The following is a 13,432-nucleotide window of genomic DNA, read 5'->3' as shown; positions in this document are numbered from 1 at the left end:
TGGCCTTGTTGGAATAGGTGTGGCTTTGTTGGAAGAAGTGCATCATGCCCACCCCCCTCCCGCTGGAGGTCTCAGAAACTCAAGCCAGGTCTAATGGGATTCACTTCCTGCTGCCTGCAAGATGTAGGGCTCTCAGCTCCTTCTCCAGCGCTGTGGCTGTCTGTGTGCCACCACGCTGCCCACCATGCTGACAATGGACTAAACCTCTGAAGTGTAAGCCAGCCCCAGTTAAATGTTTTCCTTTGTAAGAGTTGCTGTGGTTGGCCCGGCATTGGTGCACACCTTTAATTCCAACACTTGGGATGCAGAGGCAGGCAGATCTCTGTAAGTTTAAGGCCAGCCTGGTCTTCAAAGACAGTTCCAGGACAGCCCTAGTTACACAGAGAAACCCTGTCTTGAAACAGAAAAAGAAAAGCCGGCCGTGTGGTGAGTGCCTGTAACACCAGTACTGGAGAGGGTGAGGCAAGAGGGTCATGACCTAACAAGACTGTCCTGTCCTGAAAACCAGACAAAAACAGATTCTAGGGGGCAGGTGTGATGCCTCAGTGGGTAAAGGCACTGACTGGGCAAATTGGTGACCTGAGCTCATGTTCCCCAATGCACAGAAAGGTGAAGATGAGAACTGACTCCACAAAGCTGTCCTTGACCTCCACACACGTACAGAGATCCACCTGGCTCTGCCTCCCAAGTGCTGGGATTAAAGGCGTGCGCCACCACGTCTATACACACAATTCTAATCAAAACTGAAGGAATGAATGCACTAAATAAAGGAATGCAGTGTCCCCAAACATATGATAATAAACGTAAATATCTTACATTGGCTTTATTTGAGATTTTAGAAGCAGGCCGCACTTCATCCTGTCAAACAGAAGGATTTGTTTGGAGAGCCTGAGTAAAGGGAAGGAATGAGAAAAGGCCATGGCAAAGTGACTTTTCTTGCCTGGTAGAACAGGAAGACCGAGTGATATGAGTGACAGGAAATAACTGGTTAAGGTCAGGTTGCTTCAGGTGAGGTGGTTTTTTTGTTTGTTTGGTTGGTTGGTTGGGTTTTTTTGTTGTTGTTTTGTTTTGTTTTTGTTTGTTTGTTTTTTGTTGTTCATCCTCCAGCGACACCTCTGCTTACATTCCCACAAAACCCTGATTGGCAGAAGTACTGTGCAAGAAACATGAGTATTGAAAGGACTCAGTCTGTGAAACTTTGGTCAGATACCATAGAAGCACAGTAATAAAGTTTGGGTAATGAGAACCACTCACATAACACCAGCAAAAAGAGCGTAACGTTTATCTTACAGAGGAGTTTGCTGGACACTGTGGGGAAGCAAGCAATCACATCTCCACAAATCACAGCACGCCGAGTGGAGAGCATTCACATTCCCCTTTACTTAATCCATCTTGTGTGAGCTTCTGTGTGCTGGGTAGGTGAGGTTTTGGTTTTGTTTTTTGTAAAGAGTAAAGGGAGGGACTTCATTGCCATGCCCATTGAATCCAGTCCCCTTGAGAGCCTCGGTTCTTACCTGCCTTGGTTTCTTGGGAGGTCAGATTACAGCCAAGTTTCTGCAGGCCACTGCGCAGCTTTGTTGGAAGTAACCCAGTTTTACTTGTAGGCCAGTACCCTGGGGCCTATGCCAGGGGCTCAGTCTGTGAGGATGCCACCCCACCTGCAGTCAGTAGCCACCGGCGAGGGAAGGGATGTCACACTGCACACCTACCTCTCAAGAACCCAAAGGCTTAAGAGCTTGGGACTCTGAACTCCAGGACACAGGATACCTGGCCTTCAGGGCCACTAACAGGGAGCAGACACCTCAGCAGCACAAAAGACCACACAAGACTCCATCTCTGCCAGCAGCAGAAGGACTGTGACTTCCTAGTGGCCATCAAAGGCATCAGGTACAACCTCCAGACCAGGCCCTCCTGCCCCGTGGCCAGGGTGTGTCCTCCCCACGGACGAACCACAGCGGGTTATTAACTTGTTTGAAGTCAAGCCTGGTGGCTGCAGCCCAAGTGACTGGACACCTATCCTCATAAGTGACTGGATGTCTATCCTCACAAAATCAAATCACTGCCACAAGCTAAACAAATGAAGGTGACCTCCTCACCTGGCCAGAACTGGGAAGACCCGTGTTCAAGGTGGCCTAGGACATCACCTCTTCCCAGCTCCTGTGGGAGGACTCTGGAACCCAGGAAAGAGTACATTTGATGCCTATAATAGTGCACCTGCTCTGAGCCCAGAAAGAGCCTGGGAGCCATGACACAGACTCGGGGGCAAGAGACAGTGGGACTTCACTGACAAAGGAAACGGAGGAATTTGATTTTCATTGGAGAAGCTTTAGGTAGTGATGAGAGAACTCTGCAAAAGGAGGAAAAGGGACAAAAGAGGTCGTCACCCAGCAACCAGGAGCCAGAGCTGTGGACACACCAGGCAACACTCATATATATCATAAGCCTGCCATGGTCACTGCAATGTAAGTTCTTTCTGCCTTGCAAGATCATTGGAAAGTTTCAGTTACACACACACACACACACACACACACACACACACACACACACACACCACTTGTGCCTCTGGCTGAGGTCGTGAGGGGGTGGATTTTGAAATAAAGGAAGAAGGTGTAGGTTGACAAATAGGAATGATGAAATTGTTAAGATGGTTGTCTAGACAAAAGTAGAAGTCAAGGACCAGACTAACTGGGGGAAAGTAGTCCGACACATACTCACAGTCTCTGAAACTTGGGGGAGGTGCCTAGACTTTCCACAAAGTGGGGCTCAAATGTATGGGACAATCTTACCCAGGTATTGAAGAGTGGGGCCCCCAGGTTAGTGCTGCTGGGAGCGTCATTTTGTTTTGTTTTTAATTCACATGCTTCCGATTGAACCGAGAGCCTTGTACATGCTAGGAACATGCTCTACCACTAGGGTCCATTCCTAGTCTTTGGTTAGGTTCTCCTGTCCGTCCCCCCCCACTGAGACAGAATTTCCTTGGCTGGCCTGCAACTCACTCTTTTTATTTTTATTTTATCTTTTCGAGACAGGGTTTCTCTATGGTTTTGGAGGCTATCCTGGAACTAGCTCTTGTAGACCAGGCTGGTCTCGAACTCACAGAGATCTGCCTGCCTCTGCCTCCTGAGTGATGGGATCCAAGGCTTGTGCCATCACTGCCTGGCTGGAACTCACTCTTTATGCCAGACTTGCCTTGGACTCACAGAGATCTGTCTGTCTCTGCCTTCCCAGTGCTGAGATCAAAGATGTGTACCAAGTTTTTTTTTTTTTTTTTTAAGATAGAGTTTCCCTGTCTCAAACCCTCCCTACCTGTACCTCCTGAGTGCTGGATTACATGTGTGAGAGTCATCTGTGTTGCATAGCAGTACTTAGTTGGTCAAGCATTTTGCACATGTTTATGTGATGGTGGTTTTGAATGAAATTCATGCTAGGTTATGTAGGTGGGCATCGTCCAGTCTGTTGAAGGACTGACTAGAACCTGGACAAGCTTCACCTGCAGCACGGGACCCTCCCTAGGACTCTGTCCTGATGGTCAACTGCAGTTTAGGTTCACTAAAACTCTAATTACAAGGTTCAGTTACTTAAGAATTAATCTCTCCACTGGAGAGGCAGAGGCAGGCAGAGCTCTGTGAGTTCAAGGTCAACCTGGTCTACAAAGTGAGTTCCAGGACAGGCTCCAAAGTTACAAAAAAAAAAAAAAAAAACCTGTCTTGAAAAACAAAAACAAAACAAAGCAAAATAAAACAAAACAAAAAAAAAATCTATCTGGCTCATTGGTTAAGACACGCTGCTCTTCCAGAAGACCCAAGTTCAGCATCCACACCAGATGACTCACAACTCCACCTCCAGGGCCCCTGATGCCTCTGGTACCTGTGATCATTGCACTCATGAGCACATACTCCTGCTGAGACAGTGGTGATGCACACCTTTAATCCTAGCACTCAGAAGGCAGAGACAGGCAGATCTCTGTGAGTTCTAGGCCAGCCTGGTCTACAGAGCAAGTTCCAGGACAGCCAGGACTGTTAAGAGAAACCTTGTCTTGGAAAACAAAAAACCAAAAATCTCCTACAATCCCCCACCCCCTGCCCCAACATCTCTTTCCTTATCTCTCCCCCATGCCTACCTACACACCTCCTATTATCTATTCTCTATAGACCCCTGACTAATACAGCCCCTGTATCCATCATGCATTAAGTGTGTCACATCTAGACTGCTTCTGGACGCCGTCAACTACATGCCTCACACAAAACCTGGACAAGTCTTGTCACTTCCAGTTTCAATGTGGTTCTAAAGCAGCTTTCTTTGGTGAGAGCCATGGTTTCACACAAGTTCCCTATCACTGAGCCAGGCCTCAGCCCTTGAGCAGCTTTGGAAGGACCATGATGAAAAGGGTTTTTTTTTTTTTTTTTTTTTTTTTTTCATTAAGAATATACATACAGCTGGGAGGTGGTGGCACACATCTTTAGTCCCAGCACTTAGGAGGCAGAGGCAGGCAGATCTCTATGAATTTGAGACCAGCCTGGTCTACAGAGATAGTTTCTGGACATCTCAACACACATACGTGTGCTCACACACACACACACACAGAGAGAGAGAGAGAGAGAGAGAGAACAGAAGGTACACAGTTTCTCTTCCACTGGTTGGGACACACTGATTCATTGGTACACCACTGCAAGGTAAAATATCCCCAACTCAGAGAAATGTGTTCCTGTTGTGTTCACATGCTTCCGATGGCAAACTATGTGACAAGTCTAATGGATGAAAGTAACTAAAACGTGGAGGTGCCCTAAGAGAGGCTCACTCCTCAGATAAGGGACGGAGGTCACTGGGCCAGGGTAGGAAGCCAGCCTCTCCTGCCCACCTAAAGCACTGGAGGACACAGACACATGGTCAGCAGGGTTTCTCCATCCCCATGTATTGTTCACGCCTTCCTTTGGCTTCTCTAGAACCAAACCCCCGCCTTCCCGTTCTTTCCCTCCTATCTCCTCAGATAGATCTCATTAAAATATCACTTCATATTCCATTTTGTTGTTGTTATTGTTTCAAATCGCATACTCAGGCTGGTCTAGAACTCACTGGGTAGCCACACTGACCTCAAACTCAAGGCAATCCTCCTGCCTCCGCCTCCTGAGTGGTAGGAAACTAGCAATGCTTTCTATTTACACCAGGAAGCAGGGACTTGTTGTCAACCGAGAATTATCATGGCAGCAGAGGTCAGGGGTCATTTAGGTTGTGACTGAGCAGGGCCTGAGAACTTATAAAACAGCTCCTCAATGTGTCCATAGTCCATCCTTTCAACACCTCCAGAAAATATTCCTGTCATCCCTGACAGGAACTAAAACAAGAGTCAGGCCTTGAAGCTTGTTAGTGGGACTCAGGCCTAGAGCTGCCCTTTCAACTGAATCTGAGATGTCCCCCAAGGGCCTAAGGACTACAGGCTTGGTCTCCAACACCTAGAGCTAAGATGGGTTCTCTAGGAGGCACAACCCAATGGGAGGAAGTTAGGTCATTAGGGATAGACTCTTGAAGAGAATATTGGGACCACAATCAATGTCCTCTTCTTCCTCTCTCTTTGCTTCTTGACTATTACAAGGTGAACGATACACCACTACAGACCCAATACCTCAGGACCAGGACCTCAGAAGAAACCTACAAAATTAAACGTTTTCTCCTTTAAGCTTATTCCAGGTATTTTATCTCAATGATGGAAAGCTGACCAACAAAGGCAATCACACTGAGATGCACCAGTGCACATTCGAATGAATAGGAATGTGTAACCTCCCAAAGGGTCCTGGCCTCTACTGCCCCTCCCACCCCCACCCAGGAAGGAGCAAAGGAATGTGAAGGAGGAGGACAATCCTGCTACAGAGAGCATCTCTGCTCTCACTGAGAGGAAGAGTTAAATAACCCCCACAACTACGAAAGGAAAAAAGGCACAGAACAATGAGAATTGTGTGCAAAATGGGAAGGGACAGAGGGTGAATGTGATTGTGTTTGCTTAGATGGAACGATGCCTCCAAAATCTGTAAAGATGGTTGCCTCTGGGGAGACAGCCTGCCAGAAGGGAAGGAAGGAAACGTTCCAGCATGTTCCCTTCTGGGCCTTTTGGAAACAGTGGAGGCTTGGCTTACAGCTTAGTGGCAGGCATTTGCCTAGCTGGCCCTGGGTTCTGTCCTTAGCATTAGAGAAAGAAAAAATAAAAGAGTAAGTACAAAATACACATAAGTGGTTGATGCTACAAGCAACAGACTCCTTAAGACACCCCCACAATGAAGGTCTAAAAGGAGTAAATTCGTGTGTGTGTGTGTGTGTGTGTGTGTGTGTGTGTGTGTGTGTGGTGTGTTACTGGCAATCGAACCCAGGTCTCATGCATGCCAGACAAGTGTTCCCTCACTGAACTACACCATAAGGGGACTTTTTCAAGGGAGTCACAGAATAAAGACCTGGGGGCTCGGGGTCAGGATCCCAGAACTCCTTGGAGACAGTCATCCTTCTGGTAGGTAGCCCTTTTGCTCCTTTTTTTTTTTTTGTAATCTCCCTACTTCTGCCTTTAGCCAAGAGGCCCAGCTCACTGCTACTCTCCTGTCTGGTCATATCTCTGGCCACCAAAGATGTATCATGGTTCTGTCATTCTGTGGTGAGATTGCCTTTGGGCTGGTACTCAGTCCTGTAAAAGCAGCCAGATGTGGGTCAGGATAGGAAGAAGCAGACCTTAGAGACAGTTGCCAAGAGCCTACAAAGCTTCTCTCAAAAGGGACTGTAGGCAGAGTATTCACACAGTGCACAGACAGCCTCAGGACACTGTGGACTCAGGAGCCTGTGCTCACCTTCCCAGGCCTCACCTGACCTGGAGCCCTGGGGTAATCCACACACACAAAAACAGAGACACAAAAATCACAGTAAGCACATGGGATTCCAAATCAAAAGTCCTGGGTTTTCTACCCATGCCACTCATTAACAATATGACTTTAGGCAGGATGTTGAATTTCATAGAGACTCAGTATCTTTGTTGATGAGGGAACCATGATACCTAATTCTTCAAACCACCCAGAGGATTAAAAAATATTCATGACAATAGAAACAGGTCAAAACAGTGCAAAGATTCCTCCATCTTATATTCTTTCTGGGACCATTTTAGGTTTAGCCAGAATTTGATCTCCTTGATGGAAAGCTCAGGGGGAAATTAGCCAACTCTATTCTGAGAACCTGAGATGAAGAAGCCCCAGCTAACTAACCTGGCTTCTGTTAAATTCCTTGCTTGCACAAAGCCCCTCTGCCCAGCTGCTGAGCCTGACACCAGGATGTGGTTATTGCCTTTTAAACTCCCTTCCTCCAAACACTTGCACTTGTGTCCTGAATACCGGAGTATAGCCCTGGCCAGCTGGAATATAGACTCCTGTACCTGTGTCTGAGCGCTTATCCCTGGTGAGTTCTCACGACACTACGGCCAGCCCACTAGTTGCACATAGCCAGGCTCGATCCATCTCTCTCATGCATGCTAAGCAAATGTTTTGCCACAGAGCCACATCCCTCTGCAGTTCCCTTTTCTGTCTCCCCTCAGTGTTACGGTCATACACTTCTCGTTATCTCCGCCTATTACTCCAGACTCTTCGGTCATAAGTCACAGAACACCCTATTCTGACTGGCCAGTATGCGAACGGAAATAGTTTTCTTTATTTTTGTAAATGTGATTGTGTCATTTATATTGGGTGTGTATACGTGCACATGAATGTGTGTGTTTCGGCGTGTGAGTGCTCAGGTATGTGTACACATGCATGCAGAGGCCAGAAGACAACCTTGGGTGTCATCCTCAGAAAAGCTACTCACATCTTTTGATAAAACATCTCTCATTGGCTTGGAGCTTGTAGGTTAGCCTTGGAAGCCTAGGATTCCTCATGTCTCTGCTTACTCTAGTGAGGTATGCTTGGCCTTGGATTATTATCAGCTCTGATGACGTCAGTGTCAGGTATATTTTGAGATGTATTTTTCCCCCTCCTTTACTCACCAGATACCTCTTAAGCACTTACTATCAATCCAGTCACATGTTGGGCATGGAAAAACATTAGTGAACAAGACAGACCAGCTCCTTGTTCTTCCACACCTTGCAACCTGATAATGGAGGAGGATGATAAACCCAATTAATACTAATAATACAGGGCCTGGGTGTTGCTCAGTAGAGCACTTTCCTAGCACGTGCAAGGCCCCAGGCTTCATCCTCATTACCACAAAAAGTAATAACAGTGCACAAGAACATCACATAGTAAGTGAAGAGGTGATGGATGCCATGAAAAATAAACTAGAGCCAATTAAAGGAGGGCAAAGTGCCTGTGTGGCAGCAAAGCATCAAAGCGGGTCTCAGAGAATGGCACTAAAGCAGGAGAGGGATCCTCACTGCAGCAGCAGAAGAGGATGCTCCAGGCATAGAGAGCATCAGGTACCAGTGCTCTGAAAACAAGATGTTCATCTGGGGGGCGGGGCAGGGCGAAAGAGAAAGACAAGAACCAGAAGAGTCAGAGCTACACCTGGTGGGTGGGTGGTCCAGCCTACCTGGCCACTTGGGAGGTGGAGGCAAAAGGCCTGAAAGTTTAAGGCCAGCCTGGGCAATTTTTTCTCAAAATAATTTTAAGAGGGGGGGTCTGTGATAATAGTTCTGCTGGTAAGGTCTGCCCTTGCAAGCACCAAGACACGAATCTGGTCCCCAGAACCTATGTAAAAAAGCCCATATGGTGGCACAGACTTCTAACACAGCACCAAGGAAATGGAAAAAAAGAATGGCCAGAAGCCATAGAGTTCTCTAGCCAGCCTGCCTAGCCATGTGGTGGGTTCTGGGCCAGTGAAATGCCCAGCTCAAAAAAAAAGGAAGGAAGGAGGGAGGGAGGGAGGGAAGAAGGGAGGGAGGGAAGGAGGGAAGGAAGGAAGGAAGGAGGGTGGGTAGGAAAGGAAGGAGAAAAGGAAGGAGGGAGGGAGGGAAGAAAGGAAGGAAGGAGAAAAGGAGGGAGGGAGGAAGGGAGGGAGGGAGGGAGGGAGGGAAAGGAAAAGTGGGCAACAGCAGAGGAACAATACCCAAGGCTGTCCTCGGGCCTCTACACATATGTACACACAAATATGCGCACATGCACACACAATTTTTTTCTGTTTTAAAGAGGAGCTGGGGATATAGCTTGGTAGTATAAGAAACGTTAAATATTAGTCTTTTTTATCAGACACTATTAAAGTTGTGTTTATGGCAAGGAATTCAGATCCTTTTATCTCTCCCACTCCGTAAGACTTTCTCGTGAACGCTTTAATGATCACCAGGACCAGCCAAGCCTTTCTTTACCCAGATGCCCAGCCACATTCTCAGACCTTGAGTAGCTAATGTGGCTTTTCTTCATTTCCTTTGTGTGGAAGTATTTGAAAACTGTGAGGTCCCGCCCCAGCCAATGAGAAAAGGAGTCACACCTGAGTTAGAATAAGAACCATGCTCTTCTGCCTCAGTGGACCCATACACCCTCTGGATCGAGAGTAAAGCTTGGCCTTCTAGAGACGCTTCAGCCGGAGTTTATTGCTAATGCCGAATGCTTGTCTATTGTGTACAAGACTCTGGGCTCAATCTCCGGTGCTGCCAAAACAGAAAGGAAAAAAAAAAAAAAACGTGAGGTCAGAAAGTGACCCCAGTGGAAGATATGGATACAGTGTTAGTCCCTGGACACTGTCCCCAAAACTTTGCGGCTAAAATAGGAGCATATTCCTGTGAGTTGGGGATCTGGACACATCTCAGAGGAGACCATGCTTTAGTCTGCTTTAGTCTCTCCCAGGGTGAAATCCAGCTGCTGGGCAAGATTATATCAGCTCAAAGCACACCTGGAGAAGGAAGGGCCCACTTCAAGCTCTCTCACACGTGAGCCTCGCCAGCATGTTTAAGGTGAGCAGGAGAGGTGAGCAGGCCTACACCAGAGAGGTCACAGTCTGGTTTGTTTGTTTTGTAAGGATGAAAAAATTTAGCCTAATTCCCCCTAGACTCTGCCCCCTAGCAGTGAGTAGGCAAAAGGTCATTCTTGACTCTTTACGACAGGGCGGGTTACTGACAGCACCTGTGAGTGAATGAGAACAGAAAATGAATGAGCCGTGCCACACTACCCAGGAGCCCTAGCGAAAGCAGACTTCCTGGGCTAAGCGCGGGCTTGGATAGTTAAAATTGATTGGTCCGCACTGGATGCTATGAAATGGTTTGTGATGCGCGGGCTTTGTTGTAACCCTATAAAAGCTGTCTGAACCCTGTACCCAGGGTTCCCAGTCCTCTGCCCCACGTGGAGTATGGTGTGGACCCCAGTGCACTGGAATATAAAAGCCCTCATGCTTTTGCATCAAGACCGCTTCTCGTGAGTGATTTGGGGGCGGGGGCCGCCTTTCCTGAGTCGGGGCATGAGGGTTCGAGCCCTCCGCGAGTCTTTCAGTTTGTTTGTTTGAGACAGGGTATCTCTGCGAAACAGCTCTGGCTGTCCTTGAACTCACTGTGTAGATCAGACTGGCCTCACACAGAGATCCATCTGCCTCTGCCTCCCAAATGCCTGGATTAAAGCTGTGTGACACCACCCGGCTCAGTCACAGTCTTTTCTAGCCTAACCTCAGAATCGACGTCCAAGCTGGGTATGCTAGCACACACCTGTAAACCCAGCAGTTTGGAAATAAGAAGACCAGCCTAGAAATTTACCAACCGGTTAATACTACCAGGTAAGAAGAAAAGCACTACCCCAATTTTTTGAGCCAAATTTGAAGCAAGGTTTATTAAATATTGGCCAGGTCCATAGCCAGAATTTCTAGAGGCAAAACCCGTAAGGCTACATATTTCCCAATCAGGGGCCAGCATACATCCTGACGCACTTCCTGCCTATGCACGGTCAAGCACACATCCTGTGCAGCTGGTGCAACCAAGCTTGCTTACAGAAGCAAATGCACGTGGTGTGTTGCCTTACACAGCTAGCCCTCAGCATTCTAGGAAGTAGTCTGTGGGCACTACTGCAGTACTGGGCAAGTGACTTGCATGTTAGAGGCATTTGTGTTTCATAGATCTCTTAAGCACAGTAATTTCAACTTAAAACATAACTTTAGCCATCACAAGCCCCACCCAAAAATAAAATTTCAAACGGGCTTTAGGATGGAGGGGTCTCAGTAAGAGAGTGTTTGTCTGGTGTGGTCAAAGGCCTGGTTCTATCCCCAGCATGGGGGGGGGGGGTGGAGGGGACTGGGGGTAGGGAGGGCTGGGGGTTGGAGGAGGTAGGGGTGGGGGTGGCCCAGTGGGTAAAGTGTTTGCTTTGCAAGCCTGACCAAATAAGTTCAATCCCCATGCCCTTTGCAAAAAAACAGCTTGCAAAGGAATAACTGGTAGTACACAGGGATGGTTTGGGCTTTTGCTACCTCCTCAGAGAGAGGCACTATGTAGCCTTCCAGCTAAGTCCTCTACTCCTGGGGGTTCCCTGAAAATCAAATACCCTAAAAGAAATTCCTTGTCTGATCACGCTAGGAAAGAGGAGATCCAGTTGTACAGCTAAAGTCACTCATTGACTGCAGTGTATGGGGAAGCATCCAGATGGATGCTTGACTTCTCCTACTGTATGCTCATATCACTCTGTAACCCTAAAAATGTGTGGGGATTTCTCCCCAGTAGGAGGGAAAGTCATTCTGGAGCAGACGACAGCTGGCGTCTCTGATCCATTCAGTTAACACTGTCTACTCAGAATTACATCAAACCTCACAGGGTGAGGGTTCTCTTCAAAACTGTCCCCTGGCACACACTTTAAGACCCAGGTTGTCTCAGCACCGCTGACCCACAGATTAGAAACCAAGGTTTTCACAAACCCTCCTTGAGTTCAGTCACTTTGCTTCCGTGCCCATCAGGGGCAACACTTACTGGCTTAGTATAAAGGATTCTTACAAAGGACATAGAGCAGATTCACGGGGCAAGGAAAGGAAGAAATGGCCAGAACGTCTGTTATAGGCAAGGATCTGAGTCTAAAGGGCAGACACCAGAGTTTCCAGATTGCTGTGTCCCTTTGTGGACATTCATACAGAGACATGTTACAAAAAAACAAATCAATTAGTAAGGGATGTCTCACTTAGGGTTTCTATGGCTGTGAAGAGACACCATGACCTTGGCAACTCTTTATTCATTCGTTTGTTTGTTTGTTTGAAGGTTTATTTACGTATTCATTATGTTTACAATGTTCTGCCTGCATGCCAGAAGAGGGCACCAGATCTCATTATAGATGGTTGTGAGCTACCATGTGGTTGCTGGGAATTGAACTCAGGACCTCTAGAAAGAGCAGCCAGCACTCAGCCTTTGAGCTGTATCTCCATCCCCAACACAGCAATTCTTATAAAGGAAAACATTTAATTGGGGCTTGCTTGCAGCTTCGGAGATTTAGTTCAATATCATCATGGTGGGAAGCACGGCCGAATGTAGGCAGACATGGTGCTGGAGAAGGAGCTGAGAGTTCTACATCCAGATCTTTAGGCAGCAGAAAGAGAGAATGACACTGGGCCTGACTTGAGCATTGGAAACCTCAAAACCTGCCCCCAGTGACACACTTCCTCCAACAAAGTCACATCTCTTCCAACAAGGCCATGCCTCCTAACAGTGTCGCTCTCTGTGAGCCTATGGGGGCCATTTTCATTCAAACCACACAAGGGACAAGCACAGAGAAGCTTGGAGGTGTGACAAAAAAAAGGGAAGAAGCAAGGTCCACAGTGATGTTTTGATAGCTATGGGTCACTAAAATAATACCCTCGTCTCCCAAGCTGGGATCGTGTGATTTTCTCAGAGCATGCTCCTCGGGTTGAATGAAGTTCCTGTTGACTAAGGGCTGCCACTCTTCCCGTTGCCACCCTAGGTTAATCTGAGCCTCCCTCCCCCATGGGTCCCTAGTGCTCTTCCTCACATCACCCTTCAGAAACCCCCGAATGCTCCCTGAGTCCCATCCTTCTGAGTGTTCAGGGAGTATCATGAGCGCACTATCATATACACAGATGGACATGGCTGTACCTTTCCATCACATCTGAGTTTATTGAATAATGACAAATTCTAACCCAGCCTCCAAATTTCTGCTGGTCTCACCCAACCTACTTAGGAACCACCAATAGTCATTTCATTAGCATACAAAAGGGTGACACCCATTTCAGAGAGTCCTAAGAACTTAGGAGTTATATGCCAGGAGACTGAGATGAAGGCAAACACATATATTGCAAAATCATACACATTTACATGTGAGTTAAGGTTCTCCAAAGAAACTAAGTCTAAAAGTCCTGACTAACTAGAATGTGCCTGATCATGGCGAGAAGGAATTGAAGACAGATGAGGCATCTCTCCCAAAAGACTCCAGGAGGCTCTGACCAGCCAATGGGTTAATCCCTTGATGGATTCATACCACGATGGTGCTGATGCAAGAACACAACCCTT

This window comes from Phodopus roborovskii, unplaced genomic scaffold (assembly GCF_943737965.1).
Source record: "Phodopus roborovskii unplaced genomic scaffold, PHOROB, whole genome shotgun sequence".
Classification (NCBI taxonomy): domain Eukaryota; kingdom Metazoa; phylum Chordata; class Mammalia; order Rodentia; family Cricetidae; genus Phodopus; species Phodopus roborovskii.
Note: the sequence above shows the minus strand (reverse complement) of the source record.